The sequence below is a fragment of the Dermacentor variabilis genome, chromosome 11, assembly GCF_050947875.1.
Source record: "Dermacentor variabilis isolate Ectoservices chromosome 11, ASM5094787v1, whole genome shotgun sequence".
NCBI classification, from domain to species: Eukaryota; Metazoa; Arthropoda; class Arachnida; order Ixodida; family Ixodidae; genus Dermacentor; species Dermacentor variabilis.
In genome coordinates, this window is record NC_134578.1 from 117,063,929 (window position 1) to 117,087,097 (window position 23,169).

The following is a 23,169-nucleotide window of genomic DNA, read 5'->3' on the forward strand; positions in this document are numbered from 1 at the left end:
GTGTCGTCGGCGTACGCCTGAATGCGGACTCCCTCCGGCATTTGCAAGCGCAGCAGGCCGTCAATGACAACATTCCAAAGCAGGGGGGACACAGGCGACCCCTGGGGGCTGCCTAATGTCGCTTCCGTCATAACGACGCCCGAGTGGCAATGGAATTCGACCGTGCGGTCGTCGAGGAAAGTCCGCAGGAGGTCCACCAGGTTGCAGGGGCACTGGCGCTCCTTAAAATAGTTTAAAACAAGGGGGTGCCAAACGCTGTCGAATGCACCCTGGAAATCCAGGGAGATCAGCGTGACCGGCGTGCCCCGCGCTCTGTAATCGTTGATGTAGTGGCATAGAGATGAGAGTGCCTGGACTGCACTCTTACCGTGCACGAAGCCGAATTGGTTTTGGTGGACGTAATTCCCCTCGAGTAGGAAATAATACAATCGGCCATACAACAAGCGCTCCAGCACCTTTCCAAGGATTGAGGTCATGTAGATGGGCCGGTAAGCCTGCGGCGAGTCTAGGGGTTTGCCTGGTTTTGCAATGAAAATGCCCCTGCCTTTCCGTCACGCCTTGGGGAAGTAGCCCAGGGTGAGTGCATTCCCGGATCGCCATAGTTGGTGCGCGCTCTGAGGCGCGCCACCTTTCCCACAAGCACGGGACATTCGGGAAACCCTGTCGGGTGGGGCGCGCCGCCGAGGCCCGCCCTGTCACATTCCGAGCATCGCACCCCAGCGTCTCCCATTTTCACCTTGCAAGTGACGGCTAGATGGTTGCAGCCGCATTTCATGCAGCGCGCTTTACTCGGGTCCGCTTTATGAGGCCGTGCCCATATGTCGCACAAAACGTACACGTGGGCACGTGCAGATCTTCGCGGGCGCGCACCGACGTCCATCCCAGCGTCAGACGTGGTCGCGCCATGACTCTCCTGAACCCAGCCGGGTCAAGTTCGGCCACGTACGACCGCGTGCCCGCTCTCTCCCCAAACGTTACGCGCACCTTGCACCTGTCGAGGTCAAGGTCGAGACCCTCGTTGCGCTCGTTCAGCGCGCGCAAGAAATCGTCCGGGCCGATATCGGGATCGACAACCGTAAATTTGACGCAAGGATTACGTTGTTCCGCTACGCGCTTGATGAGGGACGTGCGCGTGACCGGATTGGCGGCTATCGCCTGCTCTAAGTTGGCTACAGACTGGTCGCTGTTAGTAAACACGGTCAGCCCGTACCTCGTCTGATGAATCGTCACGTCCCTGATGTTCTTGGCGTGCGGGTCTATGTTGGTCTTCACCAGGCGGAGCACGTCCCGTGCCGGTGTCGCGGTCGGCAAAACCGGCGTCAAGAATGCGACGTGTTTGTGCAGCGCGCCGGGAAACCCCGCCTCGGCGTCCGCCGCCGCAGAACCACCATATCCGCCGCGGGCCGCGCCGGCAGAGGGCGCTAGGCCCGCCCGCAAAGCGGACGCGTAATCCATTCGTCCGGCGGGCGCCCCCACCGAGCCGCCGGCGCCCGAGGGCGCGGGAACGCCACCCGCGGGCGCAGCAGGGCCGCGACCGGCAAGCCCCGGGCCAGCCATCGAGACCACGTGTCCCTCCAGCCGAGCCTCAGCAGCCGCCAGGCGCCCCTGCAGCTCGGCCGCCCCGCGCCGCACCTCGGCGAGTTGGTCCTGCAATGTGAGGACCCTACCTTCCTCCTTGGCCGCCTGCGTCCGCAGTGCCGCGCAAGCGGCGGTCGCCTGCAAGATCTTGGTCGTAAGGAAACACCGTGACTCCACAGAGATTCGGTTAGCCGGCAGGTTGATCCACTCGAGGACCGCGTTCTCGATCTCGTACATCCGGTTCAGCGCCCGGGTCGCGGCGTCCCCGGGAGGCGCCGCCGCCACAGACGCGACGGCAGACTTCTGGGAGACCGAGGACAGCACCTCATCCTTCTCTGTACCGGCGGCCGGGGGACGATCTTCTTCCACAGCCGGCAACTGATCAACGAGATTACAAAAGCGCGCGATAACCGCGTCGCCGTCTTCCGAAAAATCGGAACCCCGCGAGCGGGGCGACTCCCCGGCGGCCAAAGGCCGCGGGGGGGAGCGGGACGGCGACGCGTTCTTCCCTTTGCGCTTACTCGGCATGGCCGGGGCTCAGCGGGTATGAGCCCAGGCCATCTTGGGCCCAATACCCGGCGGCAAAGAGATCGCGAATAAAAGCAAAAATAAAGCTTTTCCCGCCCGGTTTTTGCAACGAATGTGCCCTTACAAAAATTTTTAATGTGTTTTTTTAGAAAGTCTTTTGAATGTTCTCTATAGAATTCGATTGTGTTTATTTTGATTGCCTATAGAATTTTCCTATAGAGTTTCAAAAGTTATTTGGCCACCGCATTCTTATAGGAACTCTAAAGACGCATTTCTACAGAACATTTCTATCGAGTTGCTTTAAATATGCTAAAGACAAATTTCTATAAATATTTCTACAGAGTTTCTTTAGAGATGCTAAAGACAAATTTGTATAGAATATTTCTATCGAGTTTTTTTAGAGATGCTAAAGGCAAATTTCTATAGAATATTTCTATCGAGTTGCTTTAGAGATGCTAAAGGCAAATTTCTATAGAATATTTCTATCGAGTTGCTTTAGAGACGCTAAAGACAAAATTCTATAGAATATTTCTATGCAGTTGCTTTCGAGTACCTACAAGCAAATGCCTATAAAAGCTAGGCCGATACGTGTAAAGAACTTGCAATTTACCAAAGTTCTACTGTAGGCAATAAGGACTACAGTAAATGCAGTGGCAAAATAGTTGGTGCTACAACCACAAAGTATTCAGTTTGAAATGTTTATTGCACTTCAGACTAGATACATACTTCATATATGTGACATACACGCTTCAGACTAGAACTTGCAACACACAAACTGTAGCTGCCAACATGCTTCTCAGGTCAAGCTGGTGGTGCAAACACGCGAAACATGAGGTAAAAGAATCAGTGGCAGACTTGATTACAGTTGACACCTGGCAATAACAGGCTTGACTAGGACAAGAAATCATACCATTAAAACTGCAAAAGGAGTGCCTGTTCCAGCAGTGCACATTGAACGGTTGGATACTAAAGCCTGAAAATAGACTGATATGAATGTGCACTGCAATGTTGTGTCAGCCTGACGAAACGCCACAGCATTTTAGTTTGTTTAAGTGCAAAAATAACACTGGCAGTCGCTGCGAAAATGTGGCAAATAATGGCTTTCACAGATAAGTACACCATATACCGAAACCATACAGCATATTAGTCTATGTTTATGTGTAAAATTAGCACTAGCAGGCCCTGCAAAAATGTGGCAAACAGTGGTTTTCATAGAGCAGTACAGCATATATCGTACAAAGTTTAAAAGCTTGTATTTCGTTGTAAGGGAAACAATTTTGAGATCAGAGCCAATATTCTAATTAGGGTGAGAAATACAAACCAGACCGACACACGCAATGACTAAAAAAGATTTAGCTCAGGAGCTCCTATGTAATGCACATAAACAGTAAAAGAGTTTTTCTCGGCAACTATGGAATCAAATTTGATGAGGTTTGATACATTTAAAAATGTTTAAATCATAGTTTTAGATTAAAACCATCAGTATTTATTAAAATTTGCTGAATATAGCAACACTTGAAGGAAAAGGACTGAGTTTGCAACGGTAAAAAAATAAAGAACAACTAGCACAAGTTCGTTATTTCTGTAAATTTTCCTACTCAAATACATCCAAAATACAGAAATACTTTTGAGACAACCACAGCACTAATTTGAAGTTTGTGGCATTTGAGAATTCAACTTGTTGCAGGAAGAACTATTTGGCAGGTTTAAGAAAAATAACACCACGAAGCTTACTAATCCCCGTCTCTGTGCCAGAAAGAGATATCACAGTTCTGCAGACTCCATCTGCTATGTGTAAAGTCAACAAACTTTATATATGAATTTACAGCTTACATGAAATTGTTGCAATGTTTGAGAGTTTCGCACATCTAATCATAAATTAGTGATTGTATATTAGAGCAGCATATGGTATCTCTAATTTGCCAGATTAAATTATGGTATTAGGTCCAACAGAAATGTGATCTCATTTTTTAGTTATGAGTAAGATTTCTTAACCTTACTGCTCTGTTTCTTCAAAATTTGCAGTTTTCATGAATTCATATCAAAAGCAGACTAGTTGTCTGAAAATGTTTTATCATGGTGCTGTGCTACGTGAATTATGCTTTTTCAAATAACATGTTTACTTTGACGCAATGATATTTCTTAATTTTATCTGATTCCTTGCTGAAAAACTGCACAGTATTCACGAGATATGAATAAATAAATATTAAGTGAATAACTAAACAAATAAATATTGCGGTTTGTCTTATCATTCCACCACCACCATGACCTGTATGGAGCTTTGGCTACTGCTCACATGTTGCAAGTTCATTCTTACATGATCACCTGCTATTTCACTTCCCAGGAAAGGAGCGAGGAAAGGCTAGTTTTTGGCCTAATTTGGTCCGTCTAGTAACGGCGACGCTGGAGCCTGGAAAATACAATTGAAATTAATTTTCAAAAGGTGTAATGAACATTCAGCCATAATGTATTAGCAGGCACAAACATGCCACAAGTATCTATATAGTTGTAGCATTATGCTAAGTTTCATTTCAGTATTTCAGAAAAAAATTATAACAGAAAAGTGGCAGAACACCCCACCTCCCCACCACTCTGCCAAACAGTGGCAGTTCTTTTGAGAATCATTTTTGACAATATCTTTACTTTCCCAAGATACTGTGACATCAGCACTGGGCCAATGTGCCTGGCAGTAGAATATCATTGCTGATGACAAAAAGCATCTCCAAACGACAACAGCCTAGTCACACATTAATCTCATCTTGCAATGACAACACATTGCCCATTTATAAGATAAGCAAGCAGTAACACCCATGAGCTAAGAGTCCTATACAGACGTCACACTGTGCATAGGAAACAAATTTTTTGAAAAGAAGGGAATGACCTACTGGCTTCTATTGCTGAGCGGTAGACAAAATTAATATTCCATCCGCTGTTAGCCATAGTTGGTATGTACTATGCTTAATATGCCAATAATAAATTTCTCACATGGAGCTTGAGCAATCATGATGATGCATGTAAGTATCCATTGTATGGGGAACAATAATGTTTTAAGTTGTTTTCGCAAATTATGATGGATAACTGCGAATTAGTGGTATTTGGAACACAGTCGCAGTGTCACTGTCAGATACAATGGACACAGTATATTCGTGCTTTTTGAGTTATTGAAACAATTAGTTTCTAATCTAGTACAGGTATGTACACTGATATGTATCCTAAACGCAATGATAAGACTTCCCAATTGCAATTGAAAAGTTAATTCAGTTTTAATTAAAAAGGGTCCTTCTCGCAACATGGCATGTGAAAAACAGAAAACAAAAATTATACTAATCATGTCTCTTTGAAAATTGATTGCATAACTGTTCTGTAGGTCAAGCAGAAAATTTAACAAGAAATAACGTGCCTAAAACTAGTTGCAACAAACAAATTTGTTCCTACGAAGGTTGCAGACAATTCAGTAAACAGATTGTGACCCAGTCTTTTTATGTGGCATTCCTCAGCGAATTTGTTGGTCAATTGGTTGCCGCAGCTGAACAAAACAGATGAACAGTCTAAATCTGGCGTGCAGCCACAGTCCCATCGGTGCATGGTCAACTGGGATGAACATACTGATCCGGGGAGTGAATTATGGTGCTGTCTTAGGCACATGTTGAGGCACCAGCCAATCTGCTGCATGTACATTTGACCAAATATACACATGATCACAAGAATAGACTACACTACCTCTGACAGACACAAGACAAATTTAGTGGTATCTAAGCAAGCCTTTCTTGTCGGGGTGCCTATATGCACAGCAGTGTGCAAGAGAATTGAGAAAGGCAAGCAGGCAAGGTAGGCTTGCTCGGTGAAAGATACCACCAAAATTGGCGTGTGTGTCACAGGCAGCGTACTGTGTCCCTTTCACATGTGGTCAAGTGTACATAGGGCAAACTGGCCGGTATCGTATGTGTATAAGAGACCACCATATTTCATTCAAAAGACCAGTATGGTCATCCAACTTGGCCGTACATTTCCACAACGGGGCTTCATGTTGGATTACAATCGTTCATCTGTTTTCATCCACTGTAAAAATTGACAAGTGAAATCGATGAGGCATACCACATATATAGTAAGACATGTGGGTGAGCCGCCATTTTTAATGCAACAAACAAAAAAGGCATCCTGTGTAGGTCACAAGGTATCCATATCAGTCTGTGCCTATGTACTACTGAAGTAAATGCAGCATAGTAAATACTGACCATCATATTAATTTTCAAGAAATTAAAGCTCACCAAATGTGTATTTCGCAGTGGCTGTTACTAAGGGAACAGAGAAGTAACTGTAAAGATATCAATGATAAACAAAGGTGTGCACACTACGTGCTTAGACCTGTGACATATTTAGTCCACTACACTTCGAATTCCTACATGCACAGAAAACTGCACGAGATTGTAGCACAAACAGAAAAAAAATTTTGCAAATAAGGGGTACAGCATAGGAAATAGTTTTCAAAGAATAAAACCACAATAAAAAGTCAAATACACTACGTACAAAGCAAAAATTATATTTAACTTGCAGGTAAGCAACTTACGCAAAAGAAATACTAAACATCAGGAAAGGTTAGGTATAGTTTTATACAGAACAGAATAATGTGGGCATAATGGCTATGCACACAAATAGGTAGCAAGTTCAATAAGGTTGCATAAATATTTAGTCTCTTTAGTAAGCTGCAGTATGGAATGTGTTGACAAAATTCACCATGAATGACACCAAGCCCCCTTTTTGGAACACATACATTTCATACACACCTGGCATGACCATCCAGATGACACGCCATGCTGCTGCAGCCATATATCCACAGGGTCTGCATTTCTGGGGGCTCCTCGATCTTGTAGTTTATGTTGTGGGTCACGGCCTCGCCACTACAAAATGAGGTCTATGTTAGCTTATAGCAGTGGCACAATAAAGCTGTGATATCGTGAAAACATGCAATCAGCACCTAAAAGGGTCATGAAAACAATGTCTGCACTAATGTGGAAAGAGAGCAAATGCTTGAAATCATCGAATGTCACGACAATAGGGACCTCTACATCAAATAATGTTTTGGACGCGCCGCAGCAGCAGATTACAATCTAATCTTAATGTTTTTTCCATTACTTAGTATAGGCAACGTTCCCCTGTCATGTTCAGTTAAGTCAGTTATGTCAACACATCTTGTCTTGGAAATAAAGCTGTACTAGTAGCAAGCTGTGACTGGCTTACATTTTTTCCCTAGAACTGTTCGTTAGCCAAAAACCTCGTAAGCAGAGATTGTGCACAACGTCGAAGCATTTATAAGTGAGGAAACGTCATTGAAGAAAGAATCGATGAAGAGGTAGACGGGTCGTTACTGTGCAACTTTAGCAGACAGGCGGGAGCTCACGCACAGCTGCACAAGGTGAACACGATTTCCGAAACTTTTCTCAGCGGAAGCAAACGCTTATCAGGATTATCAATTCCGCACTGTGGCAATAGAGTTGCGTACACAATTTTTACAACCAGCGCGTAGCAAGTATCAGCACAGCGTTCACTGTTGACGTGGGTGTTCCGCTTGCTACGTTCGCAAGGCACTTTATACACACACGGGAAGCACACACAACACGGATGAACGCACGTGTAGTTGGCGAGCACGATTGCTTACCGTTTCAACAGTACGACGAGGTCGAAAGGCGCTCTCCAAGTTTCCAGTGATGCGTCTGCGATGTTACTTGCAGCAAACAAGCCGCTGGGTAGTGGACGAGCTGAGGCACGCTAATAATACGCATTACTTCTTTGCGCCGTCCACCAAGCTTTCCACGACAACCAGCGGAGACAAAGGGAACGCACTCCACGGCATGAAAATCGTTGGTCCACATTTAGCTGGCGCGCCACGCATACGGCGTGCTTACAGCGAGACTCAAGCCATCTTCTGGCACTTTCGTGCTCGCGAACTACGTCTCATTTCATTACAGCAAACCTAATAACACACGATCAAACAAACACATCGATGCAGCTCGCACAACAACCGTTGAAGACGGAGCAATTACAACACGCCGTATCTTCGTATTCTACCTGTCGCGTTGAATACGAAAATACCGGCGCTGCCAGCGCCGTCTGTATAATAGTGCGGCTGTTGTGGCCTCCGTGATTCCTACAATAATACCCACTACAGCAGGTTTTGTGCCGTTTTGGGCCGAACTACATACATATGTTGCTAGACAAGAAGAAACATTGACATGGTCATATTATGTGTTATAGTTTAGGACAGAAATAAATTACATGCAGTATTCTTGCTTTTGAATCGCTTATGCCACATGTAGTCAGCAAAAAGCATGGCCTTCAAGATCCGGACAATTTACCCGGCGTAAGCTATTGCTGGGGTGTGATTTTAACGATTTCAACCTCGGTCACTGGCCTTAAAACCCTAACTGACTTTATGCGCAGCCGTTACCTGCACTACATGCGCCCTCACTTCGTTTCTCATTGAAGTAACTTCCTGCTGTCGTTTAAATGTAGCCCAGAAATTGTCCACACAACCTGGGAGGTACACATGTGCAGTGTGTGATGTTTCCGTGCGCTTGTGTCCGTCGCACAGCAACATAATTTATATACGATGATTTTTAATTTTACCCGTGAGGCACAGGTTACGCTTATGTGTTCCCTATCTTGCTTTCGTGGCGATGTGCTTATCATGCGCGGATCGCGCTCATGTGGTCCGTGACTTTTCAAGATTCCTTGAAAAAAAAAATCGTTTCTGCAGCGTGCATTTGCCGCATTTGAGTGGTGTGTGCCAGAAATGTGCGGCGGCGTTCGATGTGTTTCCGCCCCAAGTGCTGCAGTCACTGCATGCCAGCAAATAGATATGACGCGATTGCTAAGGCGCAGTTTTGCTTAGTGTTTCTTGGTATACATCTTTGTGATTTACCTGCATATGCGATATAAACCACAATGCGCGCTTCCGTTATATTTCTTTGGTTTTCCTAATTTCGATTAGTGTGATGTTTGCCTTCGTCAATGAGTGTCTTTTTAACGATGCTCTTACTTCATAGTAAAAAACCTCGGAAATGCCGATTGCAAGAACCAGCGTCTTCCAGTGCCTTCCAGTGTGAAATCAGCGCGTTGTTATTTTTTTTAAGCACTGGATCGCACTGGGTACGCTGGCGCTCGCTGGGACTCACTCGAGAACAGTGAGAACGCTGGAAAAGAGCTGGGCAATGCTGGGTCACACTGGAAGAGACGGTCGCATTGGAAACTGCGCTGGTTGTGTTTGTGCCGCGCTGGCTCCGGTACGCAAGGACAAGCGCTGCTGAATATTAAATGCTTTATACAATTTCATCACTTCATACTAGTCTCTTGTCCTAAATAACGCTATATCTTAGGGTCATAGAACTATTTCGTGTCGCAGCATGGAATAAAGGTGCGTGAGCTGCCTTGTTTATTCCTGCACATGTGACAATGAAAATCTCTTTCGTTTTTTGCATTTTGCCTTTTGACAAGGCGGATAGCTAAATTCTTGAACGAAACCATGCAAACGCAGAGGACGCCGCTTTTTTAGTAGTTCGCACGTAACGTATGATAGGGAGTTATCGCCATTGTCGCAGTGTTGTGGAGTGGACATGAAATCCAGAAGTCGTTCAGACGCGCTCGAACGGGCCCCGAATTCGACCCTTACAAAAATTTTTAATGTGTTTTTTTAGAAAGTCTTTTGAATGTTCTCTATAGAACTCTATTGTGTTTATTTTGATTGCCTATAGAATTTTCCTATAGAGTTTCAAAAGTTATTTGGCCACCGCATTCTTATAGGAACTCTAAAGACGCATTTCTATAGAACACTTCTATCGAGTTGCTTTAAAGATGCTAAAGACAAATTTCTATAGAATATTTCTATCGAGTTTTTTTAGAGATGCTAAAGACAAATTTCTATAGAATATTTCTATCGAGTTTCTTTAAAGATGCTAAAGACAAATTTCTATAGAATATTTCTATCGAGTTTTTTAGAGATGCTAAAGGCAAATTTCTATAGAATATTTCTATCGAGTTGCGTTAGAGATGCTAAAGGCAAATTTCTATAGAATATTTCTATCGAGTTGCTTTAGAGACGCTAAAGACAAAATTCTATAGAATATTTCTATGCAGTTGCTTTCGAGTACCTACAAGCAAATGCCTATAAAAGCTAGGCCGATACGTGTAAAGAACTTGCAATTTACCAAAGTTCTACTGTAGGCAATAAGGACTACAGTAAATGCAGTGGCAAAATAGTTGGTGCTACAACCACAAAGTATTCAGTTTGAAATGTTTATTGCACTTCAGACTAGATACATACTTCATATATGTGACATACACGCTTCAGACTAGAACTTGCAACACACAAACTGTAGCTGCCAACATGCTTCTCAGGTCAAGCTGGTGGTGCAAACACGCGAAACATGAGGTAAAAGAATCAGTGGCAGACTTGATTACAGTTGACACCTGGCAATAACAGGCTTGACTAGGACAAGAAACCATACCATTAAAACTGCAAAAGTAGTGCCTGTTCCAGCAGTGCACATTGAACGGTTGGATACTAAAGCCTGAAAATAGACTGATATGAATGTGCACTGCAATGTTGTGTCAGCCTGACGAAACGCCACAGCATTTTAGTTTGTTTAAGTGCAAAAATAACACTGGCAGTCGCTGCGAAAATGTGGCAAATAATGGCTTTCACAGATAAGTACACCATATACCGAAACCATACAGCATATTAGTCTATGTTTATGTGTAAAATTAGCACTAGCAGGCCCTGCAAAAATGTGGCAAACAGTGGTTTTCATAGAGCAGTACAGCATATATCGTACAAAGTTTAAAAGCTTGTATTTCGTTGTAAGGGAAACAATTTTGAGATCAGAGCCAATATTCTAATTAGGGTGAGAAATACAAACCAGACCGACACACGCAATGACTAAAAAAGATTTAGCTCAGGAGCTCCTATGTAATGCACATAAACAGTAAAAGAGTTTTTCTCGGCAACTATGGAATCAAATTTGATGAGGTTTGATACATTTAAAAATGTTTAAATCATAGTTTTAGATTAAAACCATCAGTATTTATTAAAATTTGCTGAAAATAGCAACACTTCAAGGAAAAGGACTGAGTTTGCAACGGTAAAAAAATAAAGAACAACTAGCACAAGTTCGTTATTTCTGTAAATTTTCCTACTCAAATACATCCAAAATACAGAAATACTTTTGAGACAACCACAGCACTAATTTGAAGTTTGTGGCATTTGAGAATTCAACTTGTTGCAGGAAGAACTATTTGGCAGGTTTAAGAAAAATAACACCACGAAGCTTACTAATCCCCGTCTCTGTGCCAGAAAGAGATATCACAGTTCTGCAGACTCCATCTGCTATGTCTAAAGTCAACAAACTTTATATATGAATTTACAGCTTACATGAAATTGTTGCAATGTTTGAGAGTTTCGCACATCTAATCATAAATTAGTGATTGTATATTAGAGCAGCATATGGTATCTCTAATTTGCCAGATTAAATTATGGTATTAGGTCCAACAGAAATGTGATCTCATTTTTTAGTTATGAGTAAGATTTCTTAACCTTACTGCTCTGTTTCTTCAAAATTTGCAGTTTTCATGAATTCATATCAAAAGCAGACTAGTTGTCTGAAAATGTTTTATCATGGTACTGTGCTACGTGAATTATGCTTTTTCAAATAACATGTTTACTTTGACGCAATGATATTTCTTAATTTTATCTGATTCCTTGCTGAAAAACTGCACAGTATTCACGAGATATGAATAAATAAATATTAAGTGAATAACTAAACAAATAAATATTGCGGTTTGTCTTATCATTCCACCACCACCATGACCTGTATGGAGCTTTGGCTACTGCTCACATGTTGCAAGTTCATTCTTACATGATCACCTGCTATTTCACTTCCCAGGAAAGGAGCGAGGAAAGGCTAGTTTTTGGCCTAATTTGGTCCGTCTAGTAACGGCGACGCTGGAGCCTGGAAAATACAATTGAAATTAATTTTCAAAAGGTGTAATGAACATTCAGCCATAATGTATTAGCAGGCACAAACATGCCACAAGTATCTATATAGTTGTAGCATTATGCTAAGTTTCATTTCAGTATTTCAGAAAAAAATTATAACAGAAAAGTGGCAGAACACCCCACCTCCCCACCACTCTGCCAAACAGTGGCAGTTCTTTTGAGAATCATTTTTGACAATATCTTTGCTTTCCCAAGATACTGTGACATCAGCACTGGGCCAATGTGCCTGGCAGTAGAATATCATTGCTGATGACAAAAAGCATCTCCAAACGACAACAGCCTAGTCACACATTAATCTCATCTTGCAATGACAACACATTGCCCATTTATAAGATAAGCAAGCAGTAACACCCATGAGCTAAGAGTCCTATACAGACGTCACACTGTGCATAGGAAACAAATTTTTTGAAAAGAAGGGAATGACCTACTGGCTTCTATTGCTGAGCGGTAGACAAAATTAATATTCCATCCGCTGTTAGCCATAGTTGGTATGTACTATGCTTAATATGCCAATAATAAATTTCTCACATGGAGCTTGAGCAATCATGATGATGCATGTAAGTATCCATTGTATGGGGAACAATAATGTTTTAAGTTGTTTTCGCAAATTATGATGGATAACTGCGAATTAGTGGTATTTGGAACACAGTCGCAGTGTCACTGTCAGATACAATGGACACAGTATATTCGTGCTTTTTGAGTTATTGAAACAATTAGTTTCTAATCTAGTACAGGTATGTACACTGATATGTATCCTAAACGCAATGATAAGACTTCCCAATTGCAATTGAAAAGTTAATTCAGTTTTAATTAAAAAGGGTCCTTCTCGCAACATGGCATGTGAAAAACAGAAAACAAAAATTATACTAATCATGTCTCTTTGAAAATTGATTGCATAACTGTTCTGTAGGTCAAGCAGAAAATTTAACAAGAAATAACGTGCCTAAAACTAGTTGCAACAAACAAATTTGTTCCTACGAAGGTTGCAGACAATTCAGTAAACAGATTGTGACCCAGTCTTTTTATGTGGCATTCCTCAGCGAATTTGTTGGTCAATTGGTTGCCGCAGCTGAACAAAACAGATGAACAGTCTAAATCTGGCGTGCAGCCACAGTCCCATCGGTGCATGGTCAACTGGGATGAACATACTGATCCGGGGAGTGAATTATGGTGCTGTCTTAGGCACATGTTGAGGCACCAGCCAATCTGCTGCATGTACATTTGACCAAATATACACATGATCACAAGAATAGACTACACTACCTCTGACAGACACAAGACAAATTTAGTGGTATCTAAGCAAGCCTTTCTTGTCGGGGTGCCTATATGCACAGCAGTGTGCAAGAGAATTGAGAAAGGCAAGCAGGCAAGGGAGGCTTGCTCGGTGAAAGATACCACCAAAATTGGCGTGTGTGTCACAGGCAGCGTACTGTGTCCCTTTCACATGTGGTCAAGTGTACATAGGGCAAACTGGCCGGTATCGTATGTGTATAAGAGACCACCATATTTCATTCAAAAGACCAGTATGGTCATCCAACTTGGCCGTACATTTCCACAACGGGGCTTCATGTTGGATTACAATCGTTCATCTGTTTTCATCCACTGTAAAAATTGACAAGTGAAATCGATGAGGCATACCACATATATAGTAAGACATGTGGGTGAGCCGCCATTTTTAATGCAACAAACAAAAAAGGCATCCTGTGTAGGTCACAAGGTATCCATATCAGTCTGTGCCTATGTACTACTGAAGTAAATGCAGCATAGTAAATACTGACCATCATATTAATTTTCAAGAAATTAAAGCTCACCAAATGTGTATTTCGCAGTGGCTGTTACTAAGGGAACAGAGAAGTAACTGTAAAGATATCAATGATAAACAAAGGTGTGCACACTACGTGCTGTTGCGTTTCGCCTGCGACACGTGGTTTTGCCGGCGCGACTGCGGCGGGGCGGCAGACATTTTGGCCCGATCGTCGTCGCCGCAACACTCATCGCCAGGTGTTTCCAGGCGCGACTGCGGCGATGCGACCGCCTAGGGATCATCCTCGCATTCCAGTCATTGTGCCCGAAACAGGCGATGCCAAAGCAGGGATCTCATTCCAGTCATTGTGCCCGAAACAGGCGATGCCAAAGCAGGGATCTCGTTCCAGTCATTGTGCCCGAAACAGGCGATGCCAAAGCAGGGACCATCCTCTCATTACAGTCATTGTGTCCGACCGGCAGCGCCACGACAGGGTGCTACGAGATCGTGCTCGACATGGTGCTACGGCATCGCTACGACAGTGTGCGTCACCATTAGCCCATTGTACATTCACGTGCTCGTCTTTTGAGGGGTTCCTTCTTGCCCTCAACTGCGAGAGTATAAAAACAGCTGCCCCCGGACGCCAAAAGGAGGGCTCCGATTTCTTCTGTTGAGTGAAGTGCTCTCCCGTCTCTCTACTTCGGTCAACCTGACCGCCAACTCTTTGCGATGTTAAAATAAACAAGTTGTTTCGTTGTTACCAGTCGACTCATGCTTTGCCGGGACCTTCGGATGCTTCCAGTTGTACCCCAGGCCGCCAGGCCAACGCTACCCTTGGGGCTTGCGACCCAGGTACAACCACGGGCGTCAGCGCCGAGTTCCCAACAGATCGTACCAGCAGTCCGATCCAAACATCTGGTGGCCAGCGGTGAGATCGCCTCCGACTTCAAACAACTGTCTGCCAGCGGTGAGATCGCGACAACGGAGGCCAGCAGCGAAGAGATGCAGTTGACTGTATGCTGAGCAGCTCAACGACGATCCGGGAGCAGTGCAACGAGCCCTGTGTGACGACTGGTTGCCTGCAGCGGAACGACTGCGCGGAATTCCTGCCTGCGAGGTTTGGTGAGTGCGGGACTTTCTTCTTCTGAGCTTTGCCAGGCTTTTGTTAGTGTCAGAAACAGAGCTGGTAATTGTGGTTGTCGTTGCTGCCGGGTTAGTTTGCGGCAAGACAATAGTAAGCAGTAGAGAAAGCAGCATTCAGAGCAGCCATGGATTTGAAGTCGTTGCGCAAACCGAAATTGTTAGAGCTTGCAAGAGAGTTGGGTCTGGATGTCTCGGACAAACTCAGAAAACCAGAACTGCTAAAGGCTATTCTTGAGTTAGAGGCTGAGGATGACGAGCTGTCGGAATGCCTTGAGACCATTGAAGAGAGAGAGACTGCAAAAAGACAGGAGCGCGAACTTAAAGAACAGAAAGAAAAAGAAGAGCGTGAACGTAAAGAACAGAAAGAAAAAGAAGAGCGTGAACGTAAAGAACAGAAAGAGCGAGAGCAACAAGAGCGTGACCGTCAACACGCTTTGGAAATGAAGCGTCTTGAGGTAGAGATGGAACGCGCTCGTAATGGAAGTCAGGCACACGGTGCAGGAGAACGCGTATTGTTCAAAATGACGGACCTGATGCGGCCGTTTAAGCTTGGAGAGGACATTGGTTTGTTCCTGGTTAACTTTGAGCGAACGTGCGAGAAGCAGGGGTTCTCTCGGGAAACGTGGCCACAGCGCTTGCTCACTTTGTTACCCGGCGAGGCGGCCGACGTAGTCGCTCGCTTGGATAGAGAGGAGGCAGAGGATTTCGACACAGTGAAATCGAGTCTTCTAAAAAAGTACCGGCTGTCTGCGGAGGCGTTCCGTCGGAAGTTTCGGGAAAATGAGAAAGGCAGAAGTGAGTCATATACAGAGTTTGCGTATAGGCTTATGTCGAACATGCAGGAGTGGCTCAAAGAAGAGAAAGCGTTTGGTGACCACGATAAAGTTCTGCAGTGTTTCGGGCTAGAACAGTTTTATAGTCGGTTACCGGAGAACGTGCGATACTGGGTCTTGGATAGGCCAGACGTGAGTACGGTGGCTAGAGCCGCTGAGCTAGCCGAGGAGTTTGTGACGCGTCGGGCTCGCGGAGCTAAGGACGGTCAAAAGGGTGAATTTGGCTCGAAGTTTGAGAGGCCGAAGTTCACACCCATGAGATTAAAGGGGGACACGCGTAGTGAGGATGCGAGTGAAAGCAGTCCGACCAAACGTCAAGAGACGGCGGCAGCCAGACGCAGAAAGCGGTTCGAGATGAGGCGAGCGCGCTTGTGTTATACGTGCCAGAAGCCGGGTCACTTTTCGGCGCAGTGTCCGGAAACAACACCAAAAGTTGTGTTTTTTTCAATAGGCAGCACTGACGAGAACATGAAGCTTCTCGAGCCTTACATGCGAGACCTCCTCGTGAACGGGAAAGAGTGCCGAGTGCTTCGCGATTCCGCAGCTACGATGGATGTAGTTCACCCGTCTTACGTAGAACCCCATATGTTCACGGGCGAGTGCGCATGGATCAAGCAAGCCGTGGAAGCTCATAGCGTGTGTCTGCCGGTAGCAAAAGTGCTTATTGAAGGACCTTTCGGAGCGCTTGAGACAGAGGCGGCAGTGTCATCTATGCTGCCACCCCAGTACCCGTACCTATTTTCAAACAGGTCCGATCACCTCCTGTGCGAGAAGGGGCTTTTGTTTGGTGAAGCTAGTGTTCAGGCCTTAACCAGATCGAAGGTTCGGGAGCTCGCTGCAAAGGCGGTAGTTGCGGGGCCAACGTTATCAAACAACGAAAAAGGGTCAGAGGCGCAGCAAGCTGATATTCCGAGCACGCCCGAACTGAATAAACTTGAGTCTGTAACGTTAAAGGCGCCAGATACTGGAGAGGAAATGCCCGACACGGGAAAGTTAGAAGAGCTATCTACTGATTTGCTCATCGCGCCTACGTCAGACGGACTTGATAGGTTGCTAAAAGTCAGCCGGTCGGCTTTGATAGCCGAGCAAAAAAAGGATGGCAGCCTGGAAAACGTGCGCTGCAATGTCAAAGAAGGTATCGCCAGGAAAACTGCGCGTTTTGTGGAAAGGGGTGGAGTCCTGTACCGGAAGTATCTAGACCGCAGAGGAGTGGAGTTCGATCAGCTAGCTGGTCGTGCCTCAATGCTATCGTCAGGATCTGTTGCGCTTGTCACATGGGGGTTCGTGGTCCGGACACCTAGGAGTTAAGAAAACTAAGGACCGTCTCTTGCAAGAGTACTATTGGCCAGGGTGTTTTCGGGACGCAGACCATTTCGTGAGGACATGTGACACTTGTCAGCGGGTGGGCAAACCAGGAGACAAATCGAGGGCGCCGTTGAAATTGGTACCTATCATTACGGAGCCTTTTAGACGGCTCGTTATTGATACTGTGGGACCTCTGCCGGTAACAGCCACGGGGTACAGACACATTTTGACTGTGATCTGCCCAGCGACAAAGTTCCCTGAAGCAGTGCCGCTTAAAGAACTCAGCTCAGTTGAGATAGTCAATGCACTACTGTCCATATTTGCGCGAGTTGGTTTTCCTGCGGAAATCCAATCAGATCAGGGCACAGTGTTTACTAGCGCTTTGACGACAACTTTTCTCGAAAGGTGTGGGGTAAAGCTGCTACACAGCTCAGTGTACCACCCACAGTCGAATTCCGTTGAGAAGCTCCACTCCGTCATGAAGCGCGTGTTGAGAGCGTTGTGTTTTGAACATCGAACTGACTGGGAGCTGTGTCTGCCTGGGGTGATGTTTGCTTTAAGGACCGCGCCGCATGCGGCTACGGGGTTTTCGCCAGCTGAACTGGTGTACGGTCGCTCGCTTCGATCTCCGCTTCGCATGCTTCGAGAATCATGGGAAGGTAGGGGCGACGACCCAGTCGTGGTGGAGTACGTACTTAAGCTCCTCGAACGCTTAAGAAGGGCACAGGAGTTGTCAGGTGAAGCAATGACAAAGGCCCAGCAGTGGGCCAAGGTTTATTATGATCGGACAGCCAGGGCCCGTCGTTTTGAGGTTGGCGATGAGGTCATGATATTGCGCACATCGCTAAACAACAAACTAGACGTGCAGTGGGAGGGCCCAGCACGAATTGTTCAGAAACTGTCGGACGTTAACTACGTGGTAAGTCTGCCAGGAAAGCAGAAAGCACAGCAAGTTTACCACTGTAATCTGCTCAAACCTTATAGACAACGGGAAGCAGTGGTGTGCATGATGATAAACGTTCCTGAAGAGCTTCCAGTCGAGCTTCCGGGACTAGGCTCAGTGACGAACAGGGAAGACACCGGTCAAGTCATTAGTGACCTTATCAGTAAAGCACCGCTGTCGCCCGAGCAGAAAACCGAACTTCACCAGCTATTACAAGAGTTTCAAGGTCTGTTCTCTGAGAGGCCTGGTAGGACTTCTGTACTTACTCATGATATAGAACTTACCTCCACAGAGCCAGTACGATCCAAGGCGTATCGGGTGTCACCCCGCCAGAGCGATATTATGGAGGCTGAGGTAAAGAAAATGCTACAGCTCGGTGTTATTGAGGCAGGTGAGAGTGATTATACCTCCCCTTTGATTTTAGTTGAGGTACCGGGCAAGGAACCTCGTCCTTGCGTCGACTACCGCAGGCTTAATTCCATCACTAAGGATCAAATTTATCCGATCCCTAACATCGAGGAGCGCCTTGAGAAAGTTAGTAGCGCTCAGTTTATTTCCACCCTAGATCTTGTCAGGGGTTATTGGCAGGTTCCACTTACAGAAGAGGCTAGTAGGTATGCGGCGTTCATTTCACCAATGGGAACATTCCGTCCTAAAGTGTTGAGTTTTGGTTTGAAGAACGCGCCATACTGTTTTTCAAGTCTCATGGATAAAGTGTTGCGGGGACAGCAAGAATTCGCTTTACCGTATCTAGACGACGTAGCGATATTCTCCGCATCCTGGTCTGAGCATATGGCACACTTGCGGGCAGTGCTAACCCGCCTGCGCGAAGCGGGCTTGACAGTCAAGGCTCCTAAGTGCCAGATAGCACAGGCCGAGGTTGTCTACCTCGGTCACGTGATTGGTCAGGGTCGTCGCCGCCCCTCTGAAATAAAAGTGGCCGCTGTGCGAGACTTTCCGCAACCGCGCACCAAGACCGATATTCGGTCGTTCTTGGGTGTCGCCGGCTACTATCAGAGGTACATCCCTAGGTACTCTGATATCGCGGCTCCCCTGACGGATGCTCTAAGAAAGACAGAGCCTCAAACAGTCGTCTGGGACGAGACCAAGGAAAGAGCTTTTAGCGCCCTAAAGAGTGCCCTAACAAGCCAGCCTGTGCTACGATCGCCAGACTATACAAAAGGGTTCATTGTTCAGTGCGATGCTAGTGAGCGAGGCATGGGCGTTGTACTGTGCCAACGGGAAAATGGAGAAGTAGAACACCCCGTCCTGTATGCTAGTCGTAAGCTGACCTGTCGTGAGCAGGCGTATAGCGCCACCGAGAAAGAGTGTGCGTGTCTCGTGTGGGCCGTTCAGAAATTGTCATGCTATCTAGCCGGCTCGAGGTTTATCATTGAGACGGATCACTGCCCTCTCCAATGGCTGCAGACCATCTCTCCCAAAAATGGCCGCCTCCTGCGCTGGAGCCTCGCTTTACAACAATATTCCTTTGAGGTGCGTTACAAAAAGGGGAGTCTCAACGGTAACGCCGATGGCTTAAGTCGAAGCCCCTAACGTAGGAATCAGCCTCAAAATTGTTTGTTACTGATGTTTTTCTTCCTGAGGCAGGATTTTTTTTAACATATTGCTTTTGTTTAGTGTTTCAAAGTGATGATATGCTTTCTAGTGCAATTTTTCAATTTGTGGACGCGTTCTGAGTGATGCTAGACTACTGTAAGGAACTAGGCAGTGGTATAAAAAGGGGAAAGAGCCTGGCAGGGCTTAGTGAGGGTTGTGCCGTGCTTGCTGACTGAGCGGTTGAGTTTCAGCGTAGTTCTAACGCTTGCCGGGAACGAGAACAAAAATGTGAACTCTCCCGAAGTCACTTTGCAGTGTCCCGTGCGAACCTGAACAAGAGAACGAGGCCTTCTCTGTGCGCTGCGCTCAAGAAACGTCGAGGGACGCCCGACTTCGGTTATGAGCATCATCGAGCGACATCCCTCCGGACAGCGGATGCAGTCCCCTGTCCATCGGGATCTCCTTCCCCCGGCGGGGCGGTCTGTTGCGTTTCGCCTGCGACACGTGGTTTTGCCGGCGCGACTGCGGCGGGGCGGCAGACATTTTGGCCCGATCGTCGTCGCCGCAACACTCATCGCCAGGTGTTTCCAGGCGCGACTGCGGCGATGCGACCGCCTAGGGATCATCCTCGCATTCCAGTCATTGTGCCCGAAACAGGCGATGCCAAAGCAGGGATCTCATTCCAGTCATTGTGCCCGAAACAGGCGATGCCAAAGCAGGGATCTCGTTCCAGTCATTGTGCCCGAAACAGGCGATGCCAAAGCAGGGACCATCCTCTCATTACAGTCATTGTGTCCGACCGGCAGCGCCACGACAGGGTGCTACGAGATCGTGCTCGACATGGTGCTACGGCATCGCTACGACAGTGTGCGTCACCATTAGCCCATTGTACATTCACGTGCTCGTCTTTTGAGGGGTTCCTTCTTGCCCTCAACTGCGAGAGTATAAAAACAGCTGCCCCCGGACGCCAAAAGGAGGGCTCCGATTTCTTCTGTTGAGTGAAGTGCTCTCCCGTCTCTCTACTTCGGTCAACCTGACCGCCAACTCTTTGCGATGTTAAAATAAACAAGTTGTTTCGTTGTTACCAGTCGACTCATGCTTTGCCGGGACCTTCGGATGCTTCCAGTTGTACCCCAGGCCGCCAGGCCAACGCTACCCTTGGGGCTTGCGACCCAGGTACAACCACGGGCGTAAGCGCCGAGTTCCCAACAGATCGTACCAGCAGTCCGATCCAAACAGTGCTTAGACCTGTGACATATTTAGTCCACTACACTTCGAATTCCTACATGCACAGAAAACTGCACGAGATTGTAGCACAAACAGAAAAAAAATTGTGCAAATAAGGGGTACAGCATAGGAAATAGTTTTCAAAGAATAAAACCACAATAAAAAGTCAAATACACTACGTACAAAGCAAAAATTATATTTAACTTGCAGGTAAGCAACTTACGCAAAAGAAATACTAAACATCAGGAAAGGTTAGGTATAGTTTTATACAGAACAGAATAATGTGGGCATAATGGCTATGCACACAAATAGGTAGCAAGTTCAATAAGGTTGCATAAATATTTAGTCTCTTTAGTAAGCTGCAGTATGGAATGTGTTGACAAAATTCACCATGAATGACACCAAGCCCCCTTTTTGGAACACATACATTTCATACACACCTGGCATGACCATCCAGATGACACGCCATGCTGCTGCAGCCATATATCCACAGGGTCTGCATTTCTGGGGGCTCCTCGATCTTGTAGTTTATGTTGTGGGTCACGGCCTCGCCACTACAAAATGAGGTCTATGTTAGCTTATAGCAGTGGCACAATAAAGCTGTGATATCGTGAAAACATGCAATCAGCACCTAAAAGGGTCATGAAAACAATGTCTGCACTAATGTGGAAAGAGAGCAAATGCTTGAAATCATCGAATGTCACGACAATAGGGACCTCTACATCAAATAATGTTTTGGACGCGCCGCAGCAGCAGATTACAATCTAATCTTAATGTTTTTTCCATTACTTAGTATAGGCAACGTTCCCCTGTCATGTTCAGTTAAGTCAGTTATGTCAACACATCTTGTCTTGGAAATAAAGCTGTACTAGTAGCAAGCTGTGACTGGCTTACATTTTTTCCCTAGAACTGTTCGTTAGCCAAAAACCTCGTAAGCAGAGATTGTGCACAACGTCGAAGCATTTATAAGTGAGGAAACGTCATTGAAGAAAGAATCGATGAAGAGGTAGACGGGTCGTTACTGTGCAACTTTAGCAGACAGGCGGGAGCTCACGCACAGCTGCACAAGGTGAACACGATTTCCGAAACTTTTCTCAGCGGAAGCAAACGCTTATCAGGATTATCAATTCCGCACTGTGGCAATAGAGTTGCGTACACAATTTTTACAACCAGCGCGTAGCAAGTATCAGCACAGCGTTCACTGTTGACGTGGGTGTTCCGCTTGCTACGTTCGCAAGGCACTTTATACACACACGGGAAGCACACACAACACGGATGAACGCACGTGTAGTTGGCGAGCACGATTGCTTACCGTTTCAACAGTACGACGAGGTCGAAAGGCGCTCTCCAAGTTTCCAGTGATGCGTCTGCGATGTTACTTGCAGCAAACAAGCCGCTGGGTAGTGGACGAGCTGAGGCACGCTAATAATACGCATTACTTCTTTGCGCCGTCCACCAAGCTTTCCACGACAACCAGCGGAGACAAAGGGAACGCACTCCACGGCATGAAAATCGTTGGTCCACATTTAGCTGGCGCGCCACGCATACGGCGTGCTTACAGCGAGACTCAAGCCATCTTCTGGCACTTTCGTGCTCGCGAACTACGTCTCATTTCATTACAGCAAACCTAATAACACACGATCAAACAAACACATCGATGCAGCTCGCACAACAACCGTTGAAGACGGAGCAATTACAACACGCCGTATCTTCGTATTCTACCTGTCGCGTTGAATACGAAAATACCGGCGCTGCCAGCGCCGTCTGTATAATAGTGCGGCTGTTGTGGCCTCCGTGATTCCTACAATAATACCCACTACAGCAGGTTTTGTGCCGTTTTGGGCCGAACTACATACATATGTTGCTAGACAAGAAGAAACATTGACATGGTCATATTATGTGTTATAGTTTAGGACAGAAATAAATTACATGCAGTATTCTTGCTTTTGAATCGCTTATGCCACATGTAGTCAGCAAAAAGCATGGCCTTCAAGATCCGGACAATTTACCCGGCGTAAGCTATTGCTGGGGTGTGATTTTAACGATTTCAACCTCGGTCACTGGCCTTAAAACCCTAACTGACTTTATGCGCAGCCGTTACCTGCACTACATGCGCCCTCACTTCGTTTCTCATTGAAGTAACTTCCTGCTGTCGTTTAAATGTAGCCCAGAAATTGTCCACACAACCTCGGAGGTACACATGTGCAGTGTGTGATGTTTCCGTGCGCTTGTGTCCGTCGCACAGCAACATAATTTATATACG

General features: G+C 45.9%; 2 long non-coding RNA genes across 4 annotated transcripts; both read right to left on the reverse strand.

The window, feature by feature from the left end:
- Positions 1 to 2,788: 2,788 nt before the first annotated feature.
- LOC142564116 (uncharacterized) lies at positions 2,789 to 8,186 on the reverse strand. Of its 2 annotated transcripts, none has more exons than XR_012824494.1 (3): positions 7,763 to 8,186; positions 6,878 to 7,004; positions 2,789 to 4,516 (listed from the first exon to the last, which is right to left on the reverse strand). It is a non-coding gene; the product is annotated as an uncharacterized LOC142564116 (long non-coding RNA). The 2 variants fall into 2 exon arrangements; XR_012824493.1 differs by having other exon boundaries at positions 6,891 to 7,004; positions 7,763 to 8,185.
- Positions 8,187 to 10,379: 2,193 nt separating this feature from the next.
- Positions 10,380 to 22,642, reverse strand: LOC142564117 (uncharacterized). 2 transcript variants are annotated; one of them, XR_012824496.1, is made up of 3 exons: positions 22,219 to 22,642; positions 21,334 to 21,460; positions 10,380 to 12,107 (listed from the first exon to the last, which is right to left on the reverse strand). It is a non-coding gene; the product is annotated as an uncharacterized LOC142564117 (long non-coding RNA). The 2 variants fall into 2 exon arrangements; XR_012824495.1 differs by having other exon boundaries at positions 21,347 to 21,460; positions 22,219 to 22,641.
- Positions 22,643 to 23,169: the final 527 nt, after the last annotated feature.